Source organism: Cebus imitator, unplaced genomic scaffold (assembly GCF_001604975.1).
Source record: "Cebus imitator isolate Cc_AM_T3 unplaced genomic scaffold, Cebus_imitator-1.0 Scaffold449, whole genome shotgun sequence".
Classification (NCBI taxonomy): Eukaryota; Metazoa; Chordata; class Mammalia; order Primates; family Cebidae; genus Cebus; species Cebus imitator.
In genome coordinates this window covers 182452-188563 of record NW_016107764.1, presented here as the reverse complement: position 1 = coordinate 188563, position 6112 = coordinate 182452, and the positions used below count along the sequence as shown (strand labels likewise).

The 6112-nt window shown below is 62.3% G+C and overlaps 1 protein-coding gene across 1 annotated transcript in view; it reads left to right on the top strand.

Annotated features, from left to right (window-relative positions):
* Nucleotides 1-978: 978 nt before the first annotated feature.
* Nucleotides 979-6112, top strand: part of GPR20 (G protein-coupled receptor 20) — a 10425-nt gene continuing 5291 nt past the window's right edge. The window contains exon 1 of the mRNA XM_017511452.2: nucleotides 979-1064. The gene's annotated coding sequence lies outside the window, so the exon portion shown is untranslated. The remainder of the gene's footprint in view (nucleotides 1065-6112) is intronic.

Genomic DNA, 6112 nt, shown 5'->3' with positions numbered 1-6112 from the left:
CTCCCAGACTGCTTCCCTCCCTAGCAGGCTGGGTCAGGACCCCAGGGCCCACCTACTCTCTGTTGGTCTGCATCACACTAGCCTGAACTTGGGGAGGCCCAGCATCTCCCCTGGGGAGCGTTCCCTGAGTCGCCGGTGCCCAGCACAGCCCACTCAGCAGGCGCTCAGCGCTTAGGCACCTTGAAGATGAGGGTGTGTGTGAGCAGAAGCACCCAGGATGGGAAAGAGAGGAGACGGCGCTCTCAGCAGAGACAGCACATGGCCTCCACCGCTCCCTGACCTCACCCCCTCCCCCGCCGCCACCCCAGGCTGGCCATAGGCTCCCGCTCAGAGGCTGTTCGAGGGTGTGGCCCTCCAGCCGACCTCTGGGATCAAGCCTGTCAATGGGCTCACGCTTCCTCCAGTGCTGGGGTGTAAGACCCACACACACGCTCTCCCCACCTGCTGACCCGGGTCCCATCCAGGTCCCTCCCACACACCCAAGCCCGCATGCCATGTGCCACCTGTGCATGGCGCAAACAGGCCCAGATGCCAGGCGTGCAGGCTCTCGGTCATGGGTACACACGGACACAGCCAGACCCGGGACACATGCAAAACACAGAGCCATGCGGGAACCCTCCTGGCGTGGGCTGAAGCCGTGCCATGCCCCTCCCAGGAAGCGACCTGGGCTCTAGTGTGCTCCCACCCCCCACCCCACACAGCACACACCAGTGCCAGCCACCATCTCCTGGGCCCCTGCAGCCCCTGGGACTGGAGGTACCACTCTCTCCCCCTTCCCTACTCCTGGATGGTGCAGCTGAGGGTCACCTCGTCTGTGCCTCAGTTTCCCCCTCTGTCTCCAGTGAGTGTGGGGACTCTGATGCCCAGGCACCCTCCCTCAGGCTTGGAGCCTATGCTCCTCCTGGGGGCGGGGAAGGAGGCTGCCCCGCCCCCACCCTGCTGCCTTTGCCCAAAAGGAGCCCCAAGCGCTGGCCTGACGTCAGGCCCTAGGAAGGCGAGGTCTGGGCTGCTTGCAGAGCTGAGAGCTGAGGACTCCCTGACTCCAGCCTGCCGGGTGAAGCGTGGTAAGTGCCCCTGTGGGCTGGCCCTGTCCTCCCTCTCCCCAGCTTCCCCAGACTGGAGGCTCCAGAGCTGCTCCCTGCAGGGGTCCTCACCCCCAGCCAGGCAGGAGTGGGAGGGGAAAGGCAGAGAAGCTGCCTCTGGACCCAGGCCGGGGAGCACTCAGAGCAGGTCCTGCCAGACAGGCAGCCATTTCTCAGATGAGAAAACAGAGACCCGTGGGAGAGCGCGGGCGGGAACTGGGCCAGCTGCATGAGGGGGAGCTGTGCGTCTGGGTACCCACCCAACTCTGGATTTCATTCATTCACTCAGTCATCCCTCCGTTCATCTCTCACAGAGCATCTGCTGGGCGCCCAGAACTGGGCCTGGGTTTCCCCACATGGCAAAGCATCAGGGTGGCCCACAGGCCAGTCCAGGAGATGGAGTTGGGAACCCCAGAGGCACTTGGCAGGCTCTGGGGCCTCAGTCACCACCCCCCCACCACTGGGGCAGGGGCAAGGCCAGGGTGGGAGCTTTGTGGGGACGGGCTCTGAGCACCACTGTCCTCTGCTGAGTGCCCATCCTGCCATGCCACAGCTCAGGCCCTCTGCGGCAGCGCTAGTGCTTCCTCTACCCCTTAGAGGTGGGGAAACTGAGGCCCAGGGAAGGCTTGCTTGCCAGCCCCCAGTATGGACCTGGAAGCTGGCCCCAGCCCTGCGAAGCTCGCACTGGGGCTGCACTGTGAGAAGGCGGCGGGGCAGGGTCCCGAGGGGCAGCGGGCTGGGAACTGGCCAGCAGCCAGGGTGCCGGCGGGGCAGACGTGGAGCAGCTGGTGACCTCGAGGGACCAGGAATGCGCCCCACCGGAGGCTGGGCCTGCCCACTTGCCCATCTTCTTCCCTCAATAGCTGCTCATCCTTCCCCTGACCCCCCAGGGCTCATCCAGTCCCTGGGCTCCAGGGTGGTCTCCTGAGTGGCCGAGGGCAAGTCTCTGCCCCTCTCTGAGCAAAGGCGAGGTCTGCGGCTGGACAGACGGGGGCTGTGCATTGGACGGCTTCTGGGCACTTCCTGGGGCCCACGGGTGGTCTAGTTGTCTTCTTGTCAAGTTCCTGGGATGAGTGGGATTAGCAACTCCACTTTATAGATAAGGAAACTGAGGCTGAAGATCAGAGGGGGCTTTTAAAAATAGCTCGTCACTCACCAGTGACTCCGTGACTCAGAGGGGCCAGCCCAGGCCAGGGACCCAAGGCACTCCCAGCCCACTGGGGGAAGCACAGTGAACAGAAAAGCAGGGACATAGGGAACTGTGCGTGGTGGGGCGCTGTGGGGGGATCCAGGAGGTGCAGGTGTGCAGGGCTGCGGGCTCGGAGGGCCTCCCTGAGAAGGGGTGTCAGGGCCCAAAGAACTTCAGGTTGACCCCTCAGCACACGTCCCAGAGCCGTCCCCACAGCCCAGGCTCTCACAGAGCCCTGAACACAGAGTCTCCTTCCCACCTCGGGCCCTTCGCACTCACTGTGCCCTTCCCACTGCCAGGAGCACGGTTCCATCTGACCCTCCTGAGGCCCATCCCAGCCGTGCCAGCCATCTCCCACCCTACCTCAAGCTGTGAGCTCAGGATGGTTGGGCCAGGTCTGCCCGGGACCCCTCTGTGCCCCCAGTGCTGGGGTCTAAGTCCCAGTCTGACACCTCCAAACTGCACCGGGCTGTGTGGCCTGGGGCCAGCTGCCCAACCCCGGCCTCGGATTCCCTCTGCACACAGGGCTGGCACAGCGGAAGACTGAGCCTGGGCACTGGGTCAAAGAGCCAGCAGGCAGATCCGAGCAGAGCTCAGCCCTCCTGCCCCCTAGCTGAGTGAGCCCAGGCACAAGGCTTGGCTCCACTGTATTCGTTCCCCACAGGCACAGCGGGGCCAGAAGCACCCACCTGGGGGCACCTTGACGGGAGTCATTGGGACCCTGGGAAGGACGAGCCAGCAGGGGCCCCTCAGATTGTGGGATCATCGCTCCCCCCGGGCAGGGGCTTCCAGGACACTAGGGTGTCAGGGGGACTTAGGGGGCCTCTGTGGGACAGTGGCTGTGGGTGCCCAGGGCCGTCACCAGGTGGCAGTCAGAGGAACAGCATTCCAGGCAGAGGGAACAGGCCGAGAGGACCAGGCTGAGGGTCTTCAGGCAGAAGGAGCAGGCTGAGGCCAGGCCGGTGTACACGACAGAATGCCTGTCCCAGCAGCCCCTGGGGAGGCTGAGGCGGGGAGGGGTTTCAGGGGCTGCTGCAGCTGCAGCTATCCCAGCTAGAGGTGAACTGGGTGACAGGGAGGCAGGGAGGAGCTGGCGGGTGACGCGCAGGACCTCCAACTGACCATTCCCCTCCCAGAGACACTGACGTTTCCATCAAAGCCACAGTCTCAGCAAAGGGCTCTCAGCTGGTAGAACTGAGGCAGAGTCGGGTGAGATGGGGCCCAGTTGCCCTCCCCCACAGAGCTCAGTCCGTGCCCACCAGTGACATCTCTCTGCGCTGGGGTAGAGGGAGCCCTGGGGTGGGTGGTAGGGGGATTGAGGGGGTGAAGAAAGACTTAACTTCTGGCCATGGTCACCTGGGACCTGCTAGGTGACCTGGGGCGAGTCTGACCCCATTTGGAGGGCTTGGCAAGCACCCACTGCCCCTGGGTGGAAGGAATAGAGGCTCAGACTTATCCAAAACAGCAGGTGACATTCTAAAACAGGTGCCTCAAAACCAAGAATAATCATAAAAATAAACCAGCAGACAGTTCCCAAAATCATGGCTGTTTTAGCCCTGGAAGGCCATGAGGGCCACCCGGTCTGGGGTGCGGGCTCAAGCTCACACAGACCCGTGAGCACACACTGAGCCTCAGGGCCCCAAGAATCCCCTTGTGCAAAACTCCCGGTCCAGAGACGCTGCGTCCGACCCCCCAGTTCCAGCCTGAGCTGCACTCCGCTCAGCTGTGCCAGTCCCGCCGGCAGACCTGGGTCTGATTCCCAGCCCCACCAGCTCCATAAGCACTCAGCCCTCTGGCCTCTGGTTCCCCATCTGTAAAAGCTGGGATGGCTGTGTGGATGCAAAGTGCCCCTAGCAGGTGCTCAGAGCCTCTGTGGGGAAAAGGCTGGGCCCATCCTCCACACCTCCACAGGCAGCACACAGGGTCCCGAGCCAGACCCCCAGCCAGGCTCAACAGCCACGCCACCCTGGGCCCCCTGCTGCCCTGGGGTCAGGGCCACTCTGCTCCCTGGTCTCATATGTGGCAGGACAGGGGCAGGCTGCCAGGCAGCCAAGAGAGGATGCCCAGCCTGTGGGGTGGATGTGAGAGGAGCCCAGGGAAGCCAGGAGATAGCCCTCCCCACCCACCTGCCAAGGAGGGAGGCCGGCATGACCCTGTTTTCCCACTGGATGTCTTTGGGCAGATGCCAGCATCCCAAGCCTGGGGAGTCTTGGCCTTCCATGGCCTGGTGCCCAGCAGAAACTGAACAAGCGGTGGGTGGGGGCAGGGAGGTTGCAGCCCCCACCAGTGCTCCAGCCTTTGGGATGGATGGAACAGGAGCTCCAGGGAAGGGACGGGGTCAAATAACTTCAATGATCAATGCTCATTCCCACCCCTTGAAAGTTCCCAGGGCCATGAGCTTCACAAAGGTTCTGAGAAGTCCTGCACTGAGCACAGATGTTGGCCCTGGCCTCTCCCCACCTGTGGGCAGGCTGGTCCAGGCCGGGCCCCATCCAGGTGCCAAAACCAGGAGCCTCCAGTGCTCTGATACTGCTCACCTCCCATGCTGGGGGTGTCTGCAGGGTTTCTTACTTAGTCCAGCCACCCCGCCTGATTTCATTCATTCATTCAACAAACATGGTTCCCAAAGTCCCAGGTGAGGGGACTGAGGCTCCAAGGGATGAAGTGATTTGTCCAAGGCCTCGAAGGTGGCAGGTGGTGGAACTGGCTTGAACCAAAGACCATTGCCATCAGGAATGGTGACAGGGCCAGGCACAGGAGCTCACGCCTGTAATCCTAGCACTTTGGGAGGCCAAGGTGGGTGGATCACTTGAGGCCAGGAGTTTGAGACTAGCCTGGCCCACATGGTGAAACCCCATCTCTACTAAAAATACACAAAATTATCCAGGTATGGCAGCAGGCAGCTGGGATCCCAGCTACTCAGGAGGCTGAGGCAGGAGAATCATTTGAACCACGGAAGTGGAGGTTGCAGTGAGTCAAGATTTCACCACTGCACTCCATCTCAAAAAGCAAAACAAAACAAAACAAGGAAAAAAACGTAAGTGTGGACCCGATGGTCAGAGTGATTGGGGTGGGCTTCCTGGAGGAGGTGTCAGCCTTGCTCGGCTGGGAGGACTTGTGGGTTGTGAGGGTATAGCTGGGGGTGGAAGCCAATTCCAGACCAGTACCAAGACACTGGGTAGGTAGGTTTCAGAGGGGCCTGGGCCAGGTGGCATTCATCCTGAATGCCAGCATGAGAAACTCGGCCACACCTTGCCAGCCACTCATTCAGCCAAAGGGGAGGATGGGTGCCACTCTCTGTCAGGCCGATCTGGGTGCTGGGTTGGTGGAACAGATGGGAGTTCTGCCCCACCACAGCCCTGCCTCCAGATGCCCCCAGTCAATCTCAGAGGCCTGCAGCACACAGCAGCGCCTGGGACCCACCTGGGGTTGAGGAAGCGCAGGGCGCCCTGGGAGGATGCACCTGGGAGAGGGAGGCAGGGAGGAGGAAGAAGGCTTCCTGGAGGAGGTGCAGGAGAAAGTCCTAAAAGATGGACATGAATAAGCCGGGAGGGAGAGAGTGGGAACAGCGTGGGGACAGGCCTGGAGGTCAGAGGGCGCATGGGGTATCTGAGCCCCGATAGTGGTTTACTCTGCAGAAGCATCAGTCAGGTGCGGCGACTGGAGAGGAGTGTCCCCAGCCCCGCCTGGCAGTCCAGGCCTCAGGCCCCTCCCAGGAGGACCCCACCCCAGCAGCAGCTCCCCCTTGGAAGGCTGCTTTGCAATGTTGACACCTACGGGGAGGGCATGGCGGGCATCCTCCCTCACCCTCTGCCCCTCCCCTGGAGGGGCTCAGCAAAGC